Source organism: Vicugna pacos, chromosome 6, assembly GCF_048564905.1.
Source record: "Vicugna pacos chromosome 6, VicPac4, whole genome shotgun sequence".
NCBI classification, from domain to species: Eukaryota; Metazoa; Chordata; class Mammalia; order Artiodactyla; family Camelidae; genus Vicugna; species Vicugna pacos.
Window position 1 is genome coordinate 51,915,474 of NC_132992.1, and position 21,693 is coordinate 51,937,166.

Genomic DNA, 21,693 nt, shown 5'->3' on the forward strand with positions numbered 1-21,693 from the left:
CTTTCAAGAATTTATTCTGAGAAAAATCAGAGATGCACATAAATATAAATATTCAAGGACAGTCATTGCTGTGATATTTAAAATAGTGAAATATTGGAAACAATGTAAATTTCCAGCAAGTGTAGATTACTCAGAAAATTATAACATAGTACCCATCATAAATAATGTTGGTGAACAACATTTATATGTATGGAGAAATGCTCAAATATATCAAGTGAAAAATCAGGTTACAAAATGTGCACGCTGCACTGCGAAGGACGTAAGAAAAAAGTATTAGGAATTGTTCTCTTTAAGCACTAGAATTATGATTTTTTTTTCTTTTCCACATTTCCTGTACCTTTTAATATTTCAACAACAAACATATATAAGAAAATTAAAATAAATGACATTTTTAAGGATTTAAGAGGGACAGAATTGTTTTCTGACCTACACTTATGTAGAATTTCTTTGCCATACAAGAAAATAACCAAGCAATTTTAGACTGGAAGAAATTGCCAGTATTGAGGAAGCAGACAGAATTCACAATCACAAAGCCAAAGGTAAAACGGAGCAAGAGACTAAAGAACGTTATATTCCGACTGAAACATTCCCTGCTCAGCTTTCTCCTTCAGTGAGCATATACTGCCTCTCCCCAGGGCAACGTGGCGACATGGATACTTCTGCATGTGGTTTGCCACATATGGTTCATTCATTCAACATATAGTTGTTAGAGACCACTGGGTCCCTGTTACTGCTCCAGACAATGGAAAGGTAGTGGCAAACAAGCTACAAACATTCCTGCTTTGGTGGCATTTGAATTTTCTTTTAATTTTTGCAATAAGCCTGTGCGGTAAGTGTGCTTTTCCTTGTTCACAGTTCAGGAAACTGAGGTTCAGAGAGATCATATTGCTGGCTATAGCCAGTCAGGAGAGGCAGTACTTGGCCCAGGTCCTCTGAGTCACCAAGACTGAGGTTCCTCTGACAAAGCGAGAGGTTTTCAAATATTTTCAAATAGTGGAACCAATTTTTCAAGTGAAATTATATTTGCTTTATTTCACCAAATCTGATGAATGCTTTTTCACATTACACTTCTCTGAAAACGTGAAGTGTCTTATAATTGCTGTCAGCCAGGAAGCAGCAGAGATGAAATCTGATAGCCTGCACATATGCACCCAGTCTTGAAAAACTGTTATCAGTTGCTTGTAAGAAAAACTAGTGAGCGTTCTTTCAAGAAATCCTGCCTTCCCAATACCCCTGATGGCAGAAAGGATGATGCTGTCTGAAACACACAGACATCAGAGATTCAGATTCCAGATACAAAGTAGTTCTAGAAACGCCTGGACCAAGTGATGTTGTTTACGTGTATAAATAAGACTAAAGGAGCTCTTTCATCAAATGTAAAACTTAAAAATCCAAATGATAAGAAAATGTTGTGCCATGATCATTGCAGCAGTTATTTTTCTCAATATAATGAAGATGATGTATCTGGCAATTCATGGTGTCTTAGATTAAGCACAACGCGGTATAAACCCAACACTTCGGACTTGATCAAAGAGGTGGGATTCTAAGCCTCACCTCCTCCACACTGAGCCTCAACCAGGATAACTCTACAAGGGGTTTGGCACCTTTCCTCCTCTCCAAAGACAGAGATTAGCAGTATCAAGGCCTCGTTGCGAACTTGTAATTGAAATAATGTTCTGGCAACCCCTGAAACTCTTCTGCGGGACCTCATAATTCATGGAACACAGATTCTTAAAATTTGCCCCTGCAATTTCCATTCTAAACTAGTCCAGATGCAATGTCTTGAGGCAGGATGGGCAAACCTTAAGGTATATGTTTTAGAATCAGACCCCTTGATTTCAAATCTAAGTTACCTATTTATCAGCAATGTGATCTTAGATGGGTGATTAGAACTTTCTATGCCTCTGTTTCCTCATCCATTAATAGCACTAACCGTACGGAATTTAGAAGATTAAAAGAGAAATACCAGGTACATCACAAGCCTTCAACAAAGGCTCCCTGTTTTATTATGGGGGAGGGGATAAGCCTAAAATTATAGGATTACCTCTGAGACTCTGTCCCCAATCCTCCAACAAAATACAATCTATCATCTGTTTTCATCAATGACAGATATTTACTGAGCACTTCTTCTGTGGGAGGAACCCTCTGGGAGTTTATTATCTATCAGAGGAATGAGATACAGACAGCAGAAAAAATAACTACAATACAGGACAGTAAATTATAAGGGGTTTGGAAAATAGTACTTTAAATTTCTAGAAGAGAGGGTATTGCCTATATCCAGGACGGGCAAGAAGGCTTCATAGACAAAGTAAGATTTGGAAATTCAGACAAGATGCTACTCTGAAAGCAAATGAGGAGTCATTGGAGTTTTGTGAACACAGGTGACCTACTCAAGGTCACATTTTAGTGAACATCCTTTATAGGTCAACAGGAATATAGATCAGCTCTTCTTTGGAGAAGGGCTAGGAGAAGAGATGCCATTTTCCCAAGCACTTGTCAAGTGTATTTAGTAATAGGTCAGCTCTGAAGGGAAGCAATATCTTCGACAAAGAAGATTAAAAGGCCATTAAAGGAGCAGATGAGGTGAGAGGAAATGGTTATCCAGAGTAAGACTAATGAACTCAGAATGCAACAAAAATAGAGATTTAGGTTAGAGTTACCGGTGGAAAGTTAAGGGTTGAACAGATTAGATTAATCCCAGCTAGGGAGAATTTACTAAATTTAAGATACTCTGACTAATTTTAAAATACTAAATTTAAAATACTCTAACTCAAGTTAGGTCAATGACTCTATGGGAAGCACAAGAGCAATTAATTTGTGACTTCCAGCTAAAAGGAGAAATTGAAAAGCCAAATTAAATAAAATGAACCAATAATAGTGAGATTCAAAAGAGCCACCATGGCCATTTGCTCCATGGTTACCAAAGACCCTGAACAATGAAATCTCATAATAAAGGATGCATTCATCACAGAGTGGGAGAGAAATGATTCCGGGAACCTGCCTTGATTTTTATAACCACCATCATAAAACTGTTGAAGGATTATTAATGTTGATGTTTGTTCAGGGATTGTTACATCACCATTTCATGCAAGTGGCTTAAATTCTGCCTTCTGTGAAGCCCACCAAGCTGTTTACGTAACCTTAAATGCATGGCAAGAGTTCAACTGGTAACTGTGATTTCAGATGCAGCCAGCATTAGTTGCTCTCCCAATGTCTAATCACAACCATTCACGGGAAACAATAAAATACAGGCAAGTGTTCGCAGCCAACAGTTCCCTGAGACGATCTACTTGGGCATTCAATTTCACAGATCAAATAGGTTATTACAAACATACACACAAGGGTTTTATTGAGCCCATTAAACAACTAAAATTATACAGCTGAGAGTTTCACAATATGTTTGTTTAAACACATTGTTGGAGACAGAAAAATTAGGTTAGACACAGATGGGAATTATTCAGGTTTACTTTTAAACCTTCTGAAAATCATCACTGATTCTGCCTCCCACCCTGCCTCGACATTTCTAGCTCAGGACACATCTGTTGTCATTTTCCTCATATTAACGTCTCTACATTTGGGGTCAGCGCTTCTCCCAACAGGAGCACAAGCGAAATAGCATTTCTGGGGAAGTGGCTCAACAGTTAAGCAGAAAGATTTAATTTGGGCAGCTCCGACCTGAACCTGATGCCGACTACCTAAATTAAGGCAGAATAGCGAGGGGGAGGGGGGGCAGTGATGCCTGCAGGCCCGACCTCCAGGGGATGAGTGAAAGGGGAGTTGGTTTCACAGCTCAGGAGAAAAATTCCAAGATCCCAGAAAACATGGGTCAGGGATAATCCTGCACATTTATCCACAGCAAAGTTCTGTCAGTTCAGAGGGTATATTCAGAGGCAGACAGGGAACTGAGGATGACTGCCCTCCACCAGAAAGATATGAGTCAGAGTCTAAACATTACATGAGATAAAAAGGCTGTTCTAGAAGTTAAGATCATAGGACCACCTTTCAGGAGTGAGATCCATTGCCTTCAGGAGCTACAAAGTTCACAGAAATAAATAAATCGCCTCCCCCCACCCCCTAAATGGTTCTCAGTCTTTGCTGCCCTTTGGAATCACCTGAAGAGTCTTAAATAACACTGATGCCTGGGTTCTACCCCAAGAGGTTCTTCACGTGGTTTGTCTAAGATGCAGCCTAGACATACAGATATTCAAAAGCATCCCAGGTAATTCTGATGGGTGTCCAAGGCTAAGAGCCATGGGCCTAGGATAATGTAATAAGGGATATGAGGCGTGAAACTAACTCAGGGATACAAGTCATCCTTAAAAGTATTCAAATTCTTTTGTTTTTAAACACTGTGCAGGCCAAACACCTCCATTGTCTGCAGCCCAGAGTTTACAAAGGAACCAAGGAAAACTCCACATAAATCAGTTCTTCTCTAGCAGATGGTGCTGTTCAAATAAAATCATGCTTTCAAATAAATGAAGGGGAGGATGATGGAAATGATGAATTAGCAATTACTGAGCACAACTTTGTGCCACGCGGAATCTCCTTCAACCTTTTAATACTCAAAATATCACCTCAAGAACAATTCTGAGCACACAGGAAGCAATCCATAAACATTTGTGAATACATATTGTCCCATTTTACAGGTGAGGAAAGAAAGGCTTGGAGAGGTTAAATATTGTTTCCAATGTAATACAATTAGTAGTGAATCCAGACTTGGGATCCAATATTTCAACCCAAGTCTGTCTGAATCTTACCATGTGGCTCTGCTGCCTGAATCTTTGAGAAGACTGAATTATTTAAAATCTTAAAGAGAAATGTAGTTTTCAAGATGTGGTATGAGATTTATCCTAGACACAAGTTGTATATGAGATACATAGCCCTTGATCTCACTTTGCAGAAGCAAGCCCTTGCTTACTAATTTGAAAAAGCACAATGAGTTCTATGGTCACATGACTATTTGAGTCATTTTAAAAATTTTTAAATATTTTTATTTATTAACATATACATAATATTAAAACAAATTTCAAGAATTAACCAATTCAAAAGAAACAAGTAAGGGAGGGAGGGTATAGCTCAGTGGTAGAGTGCATGCTTAGCATGCACAAGGCCCTAGGTTCAATCCACAGTACCTCCATCCAAAAAAAATTGATAAAAAATAAATAAACCTAATTACTTTCCTTCAAAAAATTTCTTAAAATAAATAAGTAGAACATCAACTATATAAGATAAAGTTGCATAGCAGGTTTAAAATACCAAAAAGAAATGCATAAATGTTTAAAAGATGAACTTTAATGGAGAGAAAGAAAAAAAAAGAGAGGACAGTCAATGTATAGTGTCAGCTCCCAGGTCATATATAAAAAACTGGAAAGGAAAAGGATAATATACCCAGCCAGCAGCAGAAACACAAGCTGAGTGTTAATCGGTGGCCTTGAATGCCTAGCTAAGGATCTTGAACTTTATTCAGCATATGCTGTCTTCACTGCCCAGAATTCCACTTGTTACTATCTGGGAAAATATCTATTCAGTTCTGTTTTTAAAATGTCCTTTCAATTCCTCTGCCCTTTTTTAAGCAAAAATTTTGTTATTAAGTTCTATGAGTTCTTTATGTATTTTGGATATTAACCAAATTTCCAACATAGTGTTTTCAAATATTTTCCCCCATTCCACAGCTTGCCTTTTCATTTTATAGACTGTTCATTTCGCTGTGCAGAAGCTTTTTAGTTTGATACAGTCCCCCTTATTGATTTTTGCTTTTGATGCTTGCCTTGTTGTGTCATATCCAAAAAATTGTTGCCAAGATCCGTGTCAAGAAGTTTTTCTAAGGTACCTTCTAGGACTATTAATGCTTCAGATTTTGTCGTTAATCCAGTTCAAGTTTATTTTTGTGAGTGGTGTGAGGAAGGGGTCCAATTTCACTTTTCTGCCTGTGGTTGTCCAGTTTTCTCAAAACTGTTTATTGAAGAGACCGTCCTTTCCCCGTTGACTACTATTGCTGGCTCCCTTGTCAAATACTAGTTGACTACAAATGTGGGGGTTTATTTCTTGGCTCTCAATTCTATTCCATTGGTCTATGTGTCTATTTTTATGCCAGTAACATACTGTTTCAATGACTATAGCTTTGTAGTAGAGTGTGAAATCAGGAAGTGTGCCGCCTTAGGGGAGAGGCAGCATTGGCAAAGTTGCTCTTACCCTCACCAATACATCCAAATTCGTAGTTTTGTTATTCTTATTGTTCCAACCTAGTGCCAGAAATCAGGAGATCAGTCTCCTACAAAGGCTCTCTCAGCCATGGGTGTCTGCCTGAATCAGTGGTCTCCAGGCACTCCCTGACCGAGGATGAGAGGGTCTGGAGCTGGTCCACAGCTCATACCAAAGTCTGTGTACCCATTGCCAGATGCACACGTGCTTGAGACTATTCCTGGGGCCTTTGGCAAGTGGCGCTGTGTCCCAAAACTCCTGCAGAGGCACTCTTGTTTGTGGATGGATACTGAATTTTTTTAATGTTATATGTCAACCATATCTAATTTTTTATTACAGTTGATTTACCATTTTTGTTAGTTAAAGGTGTGCAGCAGTGATTCAGTTACACATATTTTTTTTCAGATTATTTTCCATTATAGGTTATTAGAAGATATTGACTTTAGTTCCCAATAGTATACAGTAGGTCCTGTTGTTTATCTGTTTTATACACAGTAGTGTATATGTGTTAATCACATGCTCCTAACTTACCCTCCCTCTCTTTTTCCCCTTTGGTGACCATAGTTCATTTTCTAGTCTGTGGGTCTACTTCTGGTTTGAAAATAAGTTCATCTGTATCATTTTTTTTTGATTCCACATATAAGTGCTATCATACGAATTTTTGTTATTGAGAAGGGGGACAAAAAGAAGGGATGTCTTATGCCACCATGACACTGACCTCTTTTCCTAAAAGCACAGGTTTTCTCCAGTCATCTGCAATTATTACTTAATGTTTACAGGACCATTATACTGTAGGTTCTGTATAGCCAAAAGTCAACAGTTACGGTTCTACAAAAAGATTTTGCTTTTTAAAAAGACCTCTTACAGAAACACCACTTTGAATGTTTCAGACCAATTCGGTAGATTAACTTTATGCAATGAATGTATAATGATGACTCAAGAGGACTCTGAAGACTTGGGCAGATACATAACTCTAAGCTGTGAGGTGACAAATTTATACTCTATCATCCAGGAAAGAGTTAATGCCAATCCCCTCACCCTACTCCCTACTCTCAACCCACCCCTAAGAGAAACCTTGTAAAAGAGAAGATCTGTCTGCAAGAATTTACTTTGCCTTGAAGAGCAACATTTTAAAACTAATAGCCAGGGTAAGGCTCACCAACAAAATACCTGACCTGTGAAATATCTGTTGCTTACTTTTAATGACTAGCCTCAACACGGGAGTTTGTTGTAATCACTCCTTCTCACTGATGTGGTGGTAAATTAATCTTTGCACTCTGTGGGGAAAAAATGAATACACCTGAAAACACTCTTAAACTTATATTCTGAAAATCAATTTTTCTTGATGAAAGACAGTAGATCATTCTTTAATAATTTATATATTCTCCAGCGTGAAATTTTACTCAAGATAGGAGATATTTTTAAAAGCTATCTTGATAGGAATAAATGAAACAATGGACAATAAAGCTTGGTCCATGTCCCATTATAGACACTCTTCATTTTATATAAAGGCTTCACTGTTGCAGATGGAAAGCTTGGTAGGGGTGGGGGGAGGGTAGTAAAAAGAGATCAGGAGGAACAGATGTAGATATCACTGAAATAACAATGAACTGATATTATCTTATTTGCTGAGAATAACCTGATGAAATCTTTCCTTTAAGAAGCCAGCCTCCAACTTTGAATGAATGTTTGAGGATTTATAATCCCTGGGCTGGTCATTCTAGTAAAATGGCAAATGCTTGTCCACCAATTCCTAAATATTGTGGGGAAAAAAATATGAGCTCTCAAAACACAATCTCTGGGTTCAAATCTTGGCTATTATGACGCTCGTTCATTTTTTCACTTTCTGTTCTTCAGTTTCCTTAAATGTAAACTTGTAATACTAATTAATATTATAACAGTACTTGCTCGTAGAGTTGCAAAGTGTTTAACACAGTAAGTACTTCCTCCATGTTATTTATATTCATTACAGACTAAAGAAGCCACTAAATAACACTGATGATGTGTTAGAAAGCTAATGAAAGTAATTGCTACTTACTAGGTCTTTCTATGTTTAGACACAGTCCTAAAAGCTTTAAACACACTGATGCATTGAATCCTCACAATAGTCTTACAATATAGGTACTATTATTTTTCCCATTGTTACAGAGGAGGAACTGAGATTTTCAAAGACAGTGAGCACTGTTCACAGTCAGTTAAATAACAGCAGAAATGGGAGTCAAACACAGAACTATTTGTATCAGGAACAGAGATGTGAACACTTTGCATGTGCACGAGCCTTATTCCCAAGGAAATATACATGAGGAAATCTGAAATTTTTTCCTACCTTTGTCTTCTTGGTTATCCTGACCTTTTCCTTAAAGTAAACTCATGCTCTGCTGTTCTGTGCCAAATATTACCAATTTTCATGCATCTAAAAATATTCCTTCTAAATATATGAATTAACAAGAGGTGGAAACCAGGTGAAACTACCGATCATAGTAATGTAGTTTTTTCAATGCTAGAAACACTTCTAATGTTTGAGATTCATGGAATGCCAGTTCACTTATTGAAAATATTGATTCATTCAATTACACCTGCCGATTTTAGAGAAATTTAAAACCAATTTTACTAAATTTTGTTGTAGAATGTAATTAGATTTCAAATAGGCAGAAAGATTAAACAAGGAATTATTAGAACATGAGTTATAACTTGTAACTGGAGTCAAATGCAAATCTTCTTTTTCATGACTTAAGCTCTTTCAGAAGCATTCTATCATTCTTCCTCCAAAATAGACCAATTCTGATTCTAAGATACTGGGCATAGTTTTAAAAATTGAAACTACAATTAGTTTGGGGGAACTATTATTTTGGAAAGTTCAAGATTTTTGCCTCAGACCTCTCTTTGTAATCACATGTTCTACTACTATTTATTGAGTATTTATTAAGTGCCAGACACTGGTATACATACTCTCACTTATTAAACCAAACAGATCTAGTTAACTCATGAGGCTTAAAAGTATAAGTAATGTGCCCAAGGCCACCCAGCTACATTCATCAAAAGGCTTATTGGCTGTTTCCCCAGTAGCTGAATCAATCTTATAGTGTCCTCAACTGTTGTGTTCATCCACCCACCTAAAAATCATCCAGACATGCAAGAACAGGATTATGTCTAAATATTCAGAGAAATGTTATGAAAGATTAGAAAAAAATGACAATGGCTTGCATCATGTTCTAGAATAATGGTTCACAAACTTTCGTGCACATGATAATCCTACACAAATCTTGTTTAAAATGAAGATTCCTAGATCCCACCAGTACCACCCCAAGATGCTAACTAGTTCTTGGTAAGACAAGAGAATCTGAATTTATAACAAGCACCTCAGGTGATTCTGATACAATTTTCAGAATCAGAAGAATTCACATTTTGACACACCTCCTATATTCCAAACACATGGTAATGATTAATAAAATGTGATGGTTTTAAAATAGCCAGACTCAAAAACAATACAAATATCTCAACAGAACGCGGAGCAAAGCAGTGAGCATGGAATGAAGCCCAGGGCTCACTAACTCCCAAGCCAGAGGCAGGATTTAGTGACTGCAAGTTAAACTTCTGTAAGAATGGAAATAGTAAGACCAGGCAAAACAGTATCTGATGCAGAAATCATTAGTAGAAGCACAGACAGATTGCATGATGTATTAATACGAAAAATTCACTATGTAATAATCATAAACGTATATGTACGTAACAACCCAGCCTCAAAATAGCCAAAGAAAAATGACAGAATTATACATAGAAAATATTATATTCCACAATATAATGGAAGATTTTAACATACCCATCAGAAACCAAGGGATGAAATGGCAAAAAAAAAAAAAGGTAGTAAGTCTAAAGATTTGACCATAAAATTAACAAGTTATATCTAATAGATATAACGTCCTACAGAGGATAAAAAGAAACTATATATTCTTTTCACATATGGAAAACCCAGAATATGTATAAAAGTTGACCATGTAATAAACCACAATAGCAGACTCAACAAAATTTCAATCAGTAGGATGCTTATTTTCTGACAATGTTTAATTTAATATTAGAAAGTGAAAATAAGATAATAAAAGTGTATGCTTATAAACCTCATAAAACATAAAATATGAACTGTACTAAAGAGGAAAGAGCAATAAAATAATGAAATGTTTAGAAGTGAGTAACAATGAAAATGTCGTATAAAAGGGATGGTATATAGTTAAAGGAACAGCTAGAGGAAACTGTAGAGCTTTAAGTGCATTTATAGAAAAAGGAAAGATTAGAGAAACTAAGTTTTAAGTTTAAGGAGCTATAAAGACAGTAACAGACTAAACCCCAAAATAAAAAAATTGAAAGAAAATTGGAGATTAACAGAAATGAATGAAATAGAAAAGGAAACAACAGAGAGCAACAAATCAAAGCTGATACTTTGAAAAAAGATTCTCACAAAAAAAGATTTTAAAAGAAAGAGAAGGAGGGAGGAAGGGAGAAAAATGAGAGAGAGAATATACAAGTAAAAATATTAGGAATGAAAAGGGGGCCCTAATTAGAAACATACATTAGATTTGAAAACCACAAGTGAAATCTGTGAATGAACTTATACCAATAAATTTGAAAAAGTTTATGAAGTAGATTTTTTTTTCTTAAAAATTTACTCAAGAGAAATCCAAAATACATCATTAACTGTTAAGGAATTTGGGCAATTAAAAGACTTAAACATGGTAAGGAGATGGTTTTGCGTTTCCCAAACCTTAAAGAAACTACCATTTTATTATGTAATCTTTTGAGACTTTTCAGATAATAGAACAAGAAGGATGCTTCATGAAAGTAGCATAGACTACCAAGTAAGACTAGCTAAGTATAAGGAGAAAAAAAATGTTTAGGCCAATTTTACTTATGATTATAGGGGAAAAAATCCTAAATAAACATTAGTAAATCAAATTTAGTGTGTTATTTTGCTAAATGCATCACAAGCAAATAGAGTCTATCTCATGAATTTAAGGATGACTAGCATCACCAAAGCTATTAATTGATACCCAGCGGTCATAGATTATCAGGGCAAATAGCATTTCAATGAATATAGAAACCCAGTGACTAATATTCATGACCTATTTACAAAAAAATTCTTAGCAAACAAGGAATAAAAGGAAACTTCATTAACCTGATCCTAATAAAGAGTATTTAACAAACTTACAGCGAACATCATGCTTAATAAAGACTATTTTAATAATATTCTCATGAAAGACAGTCCCAGGACAAGAGTGTTCTTTACCATTTCTTGTCAATAAAAATGAGAAACTAAAACTAGACAATAAGAAACAACACGAACTCTATTTGAAGACAGTTTTAAGCAGTTCAAGAGAAACTATGGGAAATAGTATTAGAAGTGTCAGTATAGACTAGCAAGGATTTTGAATATAAGATCAACCCATCAAAGCCATCAGAACTCCCATATGCCAGTAATAACTAAATAGAAAGTATAATAGGAAAAAATACATCCTGTTCACTAGAACAACAAAATGTATCAGGTATGTAAAATGAATTTGACAAAAGATGTGACGTATCTTTATAAGAAAAAGTATGAAACAATATTTAAGGACACAAAAGAAGATGAAATGGAAAGAACATAACCTCCATAAAAATTGGGATTTTTTTTTTGTTCTGATCACTGCTGTATCCTCAGCACCTAGTACAGTGTCTAGCACATTAGACAGCCAATAAAGATTTGTTTAATGAATGAATGCACAAATAAATAGCACAATTTTAACAGCAAAGTAATTGAAAATGATTTGTGCCCTTCAGCAGAATAGATAAATACAGTATATTCCAATAACACAATGTCAGAAATACATTGTGAGGGGGTTGGGAGGAAGTAATCTACAGTGTGGTGTCAGTTACAAAGCTGGAAACCATGCAAAATAATACTTATTTCACTTAAGTGAAGTACATATGCATCAAATCATGCATAGGTAGGGTAAACATAAAATTTATGAGAATCTTCACTCAGAAAAAAATGGGATGAGACAACTAAGTAGGAGATTTCATTTTACCAGTAATTGTTTTCATAAATATTCATACACATGACTCACTATATTTAAAATATTTAACAATAAGAAGTACGACCCTTCTTTGTCTAAAAACTATCTCTGCGTGTGCTCCTTCTTGTGTTCCTGAACGTAGGAGCAAATTGGAGAGCTTATGCGCAGAGAAGATTTTTTTCAGACAGAAGCTACAGGATAAAATTCAATGACTTCACTCAGTTCAGAGCCTGCATTGACTGTGTTTCCGCAGGTGGAGGGTAAAACCACATCAAATGTGTTAAGGATTCTAAATTTTACTTACAGTATGACACTAATCAATCTCTAGTGATTCTTTGGCCAACTCTCCTAGATTTTCACAGTCTGGTAACCAGCTCTTCCTGTGCTATCGCCCACAGCCAGCTTGTGCTGTAACTTCGCATAAAACTTCCAGACAGTCTCTCTACACGCCCTGCTGAGGGCTTGATGTGTTTTCAACATTCAGCTTTCCAAGGAAATAATAATTAAAAAGAAAAATACATGACTCTAGCTCTAAAGCTTGTAAATTCAAATTATTTTTTTATTGAAGTAGAGCAGACAGAATACTACATTAGTTTCAGGTGTTCAACATAGTGATTCAACATTCATGTACATTATGAATTGATCACCGTAATAAGTCTAGGAACCATCTGTCACTAAAGTTATTACAGTACTATTGACTCTGCTCCCTATGCTGTACATTACATCCTCGTGACTTGGTTGTTTTAAACTGGAGGTTTATAAATAGATAAGCAAGATTATACTGTATAGCACAGGGAAATATATACAAGATCTTGTGGTAGCTCACAGTGAAAAAAATGTGACAATGAATATATGTATGTTCATGTATAACTGAAAAATTGTGCTCTACATTGGAATTTGACACATTGTAAAATGACTATAACTCAATAAAAAAAAGTTTAAAAAAAACTGGAGTTTTATACCTCATCACCTGTTTTTCCCATCCCTCCAGCCACCTTCCCTCTGGGGACCACCCATTTGTTTTCTGTATGTATGACTGTTTCTGCCTTATGTTTGTTTGTTTTGTTTTTTAGATTACACATACAAAAGAAATCATACAATATTTTTTTTTAATGAAGGGACTGGGGGTTGAACCCAGGACCTCGTGCATGCTAAGCATGTTCTCTGCTACTGAGCTAGATCCTACCCCAGAAATTACAGAGTATATTGTCTTTCTCTGTCTGACTCATTTCACCTAGAATGATACCCTCTGGGATCACCTATGTTGTCACAAATGGCAACATTTTCTTTCATGGCTGAGCAATATTCCATTGACATAACACATCTCCTTTATTCATTCATCTGTAAGTAGATACTTAGGTTGTCTTCATATCTTGGCTATTTTAAATAATGCTGAAATGAATCTGGGGTGCATTTAACTTTCCAAAATAATGTTTCTGTTTTCTTCAGATAAATACCCAGAATTGGAATTGCTGGATTGTATGGTAGTATTAGTTTAAATTTTTTGTGTGTCAACTTTGTGTTTTAATGTGTCAATTTCTGGTGTACAGCACAATGTCCCAGTCATGCATATACATACATATATCCATTTTCATATTCTTTTTCATTATACAAGATATTGAATATAGTTCCCTGTGCTATACAGTAGGACCTTACTATTTATCTATTTTATATGTAATAGCTAGGATCTACAAATCCCAAACTCCCAATTTGTCTCTCCCCATCTACTTTAACCCCCTGGTAACTATAAGTTTGTCTTCTATGTCTGTGAGTCTCTTTCTGTTTTGTAAATAAGTTCATTTGTGTCATTTTTTTAGATTCCACATACGAGTGATATCACATGGTATTTTTCCTTCTTTTTCTGGCTTACTTCACTTAGTATGACAATTTCCAGGTCTATCCATGTTGCTGCAAATGGCATTATTTTATCCTTTTTTATGGCTGAGTAGTATTCATATATATATATATATATATATATATATATATATATATATATATATATATGCATGCAACTTCTTTATCCAGCCACCTCTTGATGGACATTTAGGTTGTTTCCATGTCTTGACTATTGTAAATAGTGCTGCTATGAATATTGAGGTGCATGCATCTTTTTGAGTTAGAGTTTCTTCCTGATATATTCCCAGGAGTGGGGTTGCTGGATCATATGGTAAGTCTATTTTTAGGTTTTTAAGGAATCTCCATACTGTTTTCCCTGATGGCTGCACCAAACTACATTCCCACCAGCAATGTAGGAGGGTTCTCTTTTCTCCACATCCTCTGCGGCATTTATAAAAATATGGAACGCTTCACAAATTTGCATGTCATTCTTGCACAGAGGCCATGCCAATCTTCTCTATGCTGTTCCAATTTTAGTACATGTGCTGCTGAAGCAAGCACTGGATTCATTTATTTTAAATGCCTGATTGCAATCAGTACTTGCAAATTTGATTTTGAAAATTGACAGTGGTTTAAAATAAAAACCCACCCTACTCTATCCCTCCAAAATTAATTAGTAGCCTCCCTGGTCCACCATTTGACCTGAAGTAAGAAACCTTGTCCACGGCATTTCTACTGTAACCTAAAGGTAAGGAGTCCATGTCTAGATGGAAAATGCCCTACCATCAATGGACCACCCCGCCAGCTCTCCTACTGCCTGTGTCCAATCCTGACACAAAGTGGACAGGTGGCTCATATATCTGGCTTGCTCTGATCTTCAGCTAGATCACAGCTGCTATTATGCATTTGGAGATGCGGATTTTAAAAATTAAAGGAAAACTAATAGCACCCCTTATGATATTGCCATAGAACAATGACTGATGCAACTTGATCCATCCTTAAGGGAGAATCTAAAAGAAATACTTCACTTTGAGGTTCTGGTCATCCACAGGCAACACAGTTAAGTATATTGTTGTCACTTATAATTTAAAAAATTAGTTGCATTATGGTAGAAATTACTCCACATATATACACCACTGCCTTACTTTTACTCACTGCCCCCATCCAAAAGTATTATACATTAGAAGAGAGGTTCCATTTAGAAGGTATTTTGAGATGAGCTCAGCATGTTTCCAAGGGGTTTCTACAAGCCAGTTGCCAAGGACCAGGGATCCCAATCATGCTCATTACACATACATCTGCATCACAAGTGAACAATTATTCAGCATTTACTCTTTATCAGGTATTTGACCTGACAGTGAGATAGTGAGTCCTGGAGATAGTGAGATGAATAAAATGCTGACACTAGCCTCAAAAATGTCTAACCCAAGGATGTCTACTAAGATAAGTAGACGGGCAATTACAATACAAAGAATAAAAACCATGAAAGAGGAAGTTAAGAGAATCATGCTTCTCCCAGCCCCAGGAAGGGTACCTAATTCTGGCTGAAGCCTTCAAAGAAAGCTTTCCAGAAGAAGCCACGTCATAGTAGGTCATTAGGGAAAAGAATGAGAATATGTAGCATATGAATGAAATGGGTAAAGCCATATATACCAAACAAAGCAGCTGTGTATTCAGAAAAGCACAGACACAGACTAACTGTGGAGCATCCAAGCAGACATGTGGGGCAAATGTGGGACTGCATCCTGAAGGAGATGGAGATCCTTTGAAGCGTTAAACAAGGAAGTAAACCAGTCATACACATTTCAGGAAGATCACTGTGGCAGAAGTATGGAAAATGCATCAGAGGAGGGCCAGAGGAGAGGCAGGAAGAGAATTATGTGGCCAGCAATTTACAAAATGTATCAGATGTCCATCATATCAGAAAACACGTCAGACTAATTTTTCAATAAATTGTACTTGGATGACAAGAGGAAAATATTCCAAATGTTACTGGAACATCATTGTAACTCCACCCTCTGTGAAAATAATAGTGAAATAATAACTCACAACCCATTAGCATCTTAGTCACAAGCATCCTGCACTGTGGAGTTTATCCCCCATTTTATAAAGCCAACAAAATCAGAAAAAATAAGTGAATTACTTCAAGTCACATATCAACTATGTCACAGGTTGTCTGGCTCCAAAACCCACACACTTTCTGTGGCACTGATTCCTCTTAAATCCTCCATCTCAGGAGCTTTATTACAAGACCATTAAATTGTGGTCTCTTGGAAAATATTCCAATAAAGTGGCTACAGAATCTTCTTGGTTGCTTTATTATTATAGTCTTCCACAAATTAAAGTTTAAAACATTATTCAGAGAAAATATACTAGAAAGAAACTAGCCACAATGGAACTGATCCAAGCCACGTGGGGTTAGTCTCAAACCTAATACAACTTCTTAGAAAGAAATACTAACACTAAATTATACTTAAAGTATTTTTGGCTCTTACTAAATGATGCATATAGAAAGGCTAGTTTAAAATAGTCCCAGATTTAGGAGAGCAGAGGAAAGAGACCTCACTGGCATTACCCCTATTTAAACCGCCTAATTCGTCATCCAAAATACAACCTATGTGCTATGGATGAGCTAACATTGCTATCACAACCTTCACTTTTCCATTATCTGACTTTTATGAGCTTAAATTTGCAGTCTTAAAGGTTTTTCCACGCTAGGGCTTTTGCATTTAATTAAACACAGCAATAGAGAAAAATCACATTTTTCAAAACAAGTGTTCATCTTAAATCTAGCAATAAAACAGATGAGTCATCACTGTTCTCAGAAGAAAGCTTTCAACTTGCCTTGCTACTGTACTATCACTTTTTTTTTTTTACAGCTAATATGAAATCTGCCAAAAACATGCGGGTACAACATCTATAAAGGGCCATTACTATACTTGTGTCCAAGCTTCCTGCATGTTATTCTGTAGAGTGCAAAATCGAACACACTAGCTAGACTTTATCAATTAAGACTTTAATATATATATAACTTTTTTTATTTTTTACTATTATTACATGTCAAAGAAATCTCTCTCTTCAAAATCCCAAGAATACAATATTCTCTACAAGCGTAGCTAGATATTTTTAAATCCTGGTAAGTACCCAGACACCAATATCAAAAGAAACAAAAGCATCTTTCTTCCTGAAATTGAGTGGGGAAAGGAATCCTTGGAGTATGTTAGAAAGACTAAAAATTACATATATTATGATGGCATCTCATGGAAGCATTTAAATATATGATGTGTGCTTGCTGGTCATTAAAACATCCACTTAACTGGGATGTGGATATTGCAGCCTTAATTTTAGAAGAGTCTACATGCAGATAAAAGTTTAAATTTCTATATAGAGAATCTCCTATTATTCAGTCAATAAATATTCATAAAGTAACTTCTAAAACCAGGCACTATACTAAGCCCCATCTTCTAAGGCAGATAACCATAGGACCCATGAAATAGAAGTTTTTACATTTCACTTGTATCTGGATTTTTTTTTTAAGAATCTCCTTAGCCCCATACGACATCAGTCGTTAATAATTCATTTTTTCTATCACACATGGACCCTTAGTGTTTCTGCTTACTGTTCTCATAATGTTACGGAAACGACAGGCCAGTCAAGAAACAAGCACCACTCGGAGGGTTGGAGTACTCAGATGTATTACGCCGGTGAGCTCAGAGGGGCTTCTGCTCCGAAGGTTGAGCACCTCCAAGACACGCGCATGAGGTTTTATAGGGTAAAGTACAAGCTTGGGGTATTCGGCCAATAGGCATGGAACAGCTTTAGCAGCATTATCATCACAAAAGTGGAGGCAGGGAGGCAGCAAACCAACATTCCAAAGCCAGATATATATCTTTGAACATCCAGCTGGCTAGCAAAAAAACATGAACAGCAAACCAACACTAATAAACTTAGATTTACAAGTTAGTCCAGCAGAACTCAGATCAGTATTCCAATACTTAGACTTGTGAGTTATCTTTTAGCCCAGCCCGCCCACAATAAGACGATTGCAGGTACAGGGAAATGAGGTCAGCACATTCCCCAGAGGAGGTTACTTGCTCCTCATGGAGTAACACTGCAGAGCCATGGTCACCAAGTCCGAGTATCTGCCCTCTGCTAGTAAGGCTCAAAGAGGTTAGCAGTCACCCTTAACAGTCAGATGAGAGGCTGATAAGTAAATTAGAATGCCAGTTAACTACATTACAATGAGCATTATAACAAGTCTTCAGAGTCTACTTGAAATCCCCTGACCAACGAATTCTATCCCTGTAGGCAAACCTACCTAAGAAACCAAATGGTAATCAGAAGCCGGCTTAGTAAACATGAAACTGAAACAAAGCAGGACCCTGTGCACATCCTTCCTGGTTTCAAATCCTTTCTGTTCCCTGTTTCTCTTTTGCAGAAAATAGGCTTCATTCAGCCTCCTTGATCTTCCCAGAGTTCCACTGGGCAGATTCAAACAATCGCTAATCAGGGAACGGAGGGGTACAGAACCAGGGAGGAAAAGCCAAGAAACAATAGTGCAGCCTTGGGGCAGGGTCCTGGTTCCTCCTTAAGCAATACACATCTTTGAGCCCTCTGCAGGAACTAAGGCCCCCACCCAGGTGGAGGATGGTAACCTTCAGTCTGAGCCTGGGATTCCTGGAACACCACCCTGTGACTTCACCACCAACCAGCTGAAGACAGTCACACACCCTGCAGCTCTCACCTCAAATTCTGCCTATAAAAACTTTTCCCCAAAAACCATCAGGGAGTTTGGGTTTTTTGAGCACAAGCTGCCAGTCTTCCTTGCTCTGCCCTGCAATAAAGCTTTCTCTGCTCCAAACTCCGACGTTTCAGTTTGTTTGGGCTCACTGTACATCAGGCACATGAGCTTTTGTTTGGAAACAAAATCTGGTCAATGGTAGGTGAGTATTATGGGAGATGTGGACTTGAGAAAGATAAGGTATACTGCGAAGGAAACTCAGAGAGGTAGAAAGCCAGCCAGTGTACAGGGAAACCTCTGAAGGCTTGGGGAAAGATTTTCAAGAAGACGGAGGTCAGCACTGGTAAACACTGTGCAAGATGAAACAAGGTAGAAACAAACAAACCCCCCAAATAAATAAAAGAGTCTTTAGGGTTTGTCCCTTAGAAAGCAACTGACAACAGACTCAAAGGGATACTGGGGCTGGAACCAAATTATAATGGGCTGCAGAGAATGGCCCTTAAAATGACAAGAAAGCAGTTATGGGACATGCTTTGAAAACCCTGCTAGTGGAGGGAAATGATAACACATGGAGGGACGGGGTCTATGAGGGTTTCTTTAGAAGGAGACCTCAGCCATACCAATATTTTGGAGTGTATAAATAACATAGAACATGGGAAACCGTGAAATAAGAACCAGCATTAATGAAATCAAGACCACCAACGGAGGCATTACTAGTCAGCCTCAGACATCAGAAGAGATATCTCCTCTAGGTTAAAAGGAAACGAGATGCTAGAACAGACACAGGTAAATTGGTATGGGTGGAGATATAATTCTACAAGGGGTACACCTCTCTTGACAAGCACTTTTTTTTTTCTATATGGAGAAGAAAGTTTGTCCCCTGAGAGAAAGGGCAATAGTAGTGGGGTAGGTGTGTTGAAGAGAGTGGTCAGTGTTTGGGGAAGGTGATCTGGAGAATTAGAAGAGGAGCTGATTAAGGGCAACTCACAGGGAGACCATCAGTTTAACTCAGTTCCCTCAACTCTGATTCCACCTAGCACCTCTCAGCGTCTAAGATAGAGGTGCAGAGACGGCAGGAGGTTGATCCAAATCAGAGTTAACAGAATGGATCCGGTACAGAGGGAAACAGGGAAACTCTGATATTGAGAGCACTGGTAAGAAAACAGTGGGAGTGATACATCACAAGCCTGTAAGTAATATTTGGAAGAAATGAAGCCATGAGAGTGCAGTGCACTAAGGAGAAAACTGAGGGATGGGTAATCTAGAAAGCTTGATGAAAACTGTCATTGTCTGTATTTCCCTGAAGCAGAGACCCAGACAGAGGCTCGTTGGTGGACAGTTTATTTAAGAAACTCCAAGGAACCAGAATTAGGATCAGGGAGAGTTAAACAGGATAAAAAGGAAAGCCAATACAAGGATATGTTAGCAAGTCAGTCGCTGATACATAAACTGGTGCTTAATCCCATTTGATCCTCTGAGAACTAAGAAATATGTCCATAACTCTTCACTCAGGGAACAAAAGAATAAAAGATTTTCCATGCACTTTCAGACACCCCTGGTCAAAGGTGATCCCATGGACATGAATGCCATCGTATTTCCAATTTGCACATGCGCGAATGCCAAACAGGTTCCTGAAACATCCCATGCTATATCCTCAGAGAAGGTTTAGGGAAGGAAGTGTGGACTATACAAAGCAGGACATGTGATGAGATGATGCCAGGTGGTACCTTCCGAAATTAGGCCAAATCCCAACCAAAATTTCACTCTAGTGGTAACTAGAGAGGAGAGTCTGAATGTATGTCAAGTGGCACAAGACCTAAGGTCAAGTGCAAAGTGAGAAAATGAGAGTGCTAGAAGAATAAAAGGCTAGTGACTCCAGATTGTATATAAACATTTAATGTTTTAGAGTTGTAATTATTCCAGAGATTATTAAACATCTAGATGTGGCCTTGAGAGTAATTACTGGAATTGAGGTAAACTGGGAATTCTAGAAGGTAGAGATAGGTTATACTGTAATAACAAATGACACCAAATCCTTATTTTAGAACAATAATGATTTCTTGAGGGGAGGGTAGAGCTTGTGCTTAGCATGCACGAGGTCCTGGGTTCAAACCCCAGTACCTCTATCTGAAAAAAAAAAAAAAGTAAATAAATTCATTTAAAAAAAAAAACCCAATAGTGATTTCTTATTCAGACTACATGTCCTTCTCAGGTCAGAAAAAGCTCTGCTCCGTTACACTGTGGCCTGCACTGACCAAGTAACCTCCATCGGGAACGTGCTCGGCCTTCCAACAGGAGGGAAAGACAGCATGGGAAACCATGACTTCACTATCAAAGCTTCTCCTCAGAAATGACACTCATCACTTCTTTGTACACTTCCGTGGCCAAATCAAGCCGTGTGTCCGTGCTTCAGGCCCACAGAGCAACGACGTGTAATTCTTTCCCAGGGAGGATCAACAGCAGGAAAGGCACCAACTATGAGTGTATGTAACCTCCCACACGGGCTGTGCCGTTGCACGGCTCATGAACACTGGCTGATGGCAGAGCTGAAGCAGAAAAGGACAATGTTTTCAATGAATGAAGTTCAGAAAGTCACAACAGTAAGGAGCTCTAGAAGGTGTTCCAACCAAAGAAGGAAGCAGCCATGGAGCTCTCAGAGTATGTTCTGGAACCCGTGGTGTGAGGGAGCATGGTGACAAAGAGCATGGGCTTGGGAGTTTTGCTGGGGAAGTGGGCAGAGCTGACTTTTAATTCAAGTGAAAAAGAGGTTCTGTGAAGTGACTGAGGATGCAATGAGAGCTATTTACAAAGTGGTTGGGTTTTTTTGTTTGTTTTTGAGCTCAATCTTTCTTTTCTTAGAGCTCGATCTTT

The 21,693-nt window shown here is 37.5% G+C and overlaps 1 long non-coding RNA gene and 1 other non-coding gene across 4 annotated transcripts in view; both read right to left on the reverse strand.

Moving 5' to 3' along the window:
* LOC140696912 (uncharacterized) overlaps positions 1 to 21,693 on the reverse strand; it is a 347,036-nt gene that overhangs the window by 263,190 nt on the left and 62,153 nt on the right. The gene's annotated exons all lie outside the window — the stretch shown is intronic.
* Positions 14,536 to 14,642, reverse strand: LOC116281127 (U6 spliceosomal RNA). The gene has a single exon (XR_004190578.1). It is a non-coding gene; the product is annotated as a U6 spliceosomal RNA (small nuclear RNA).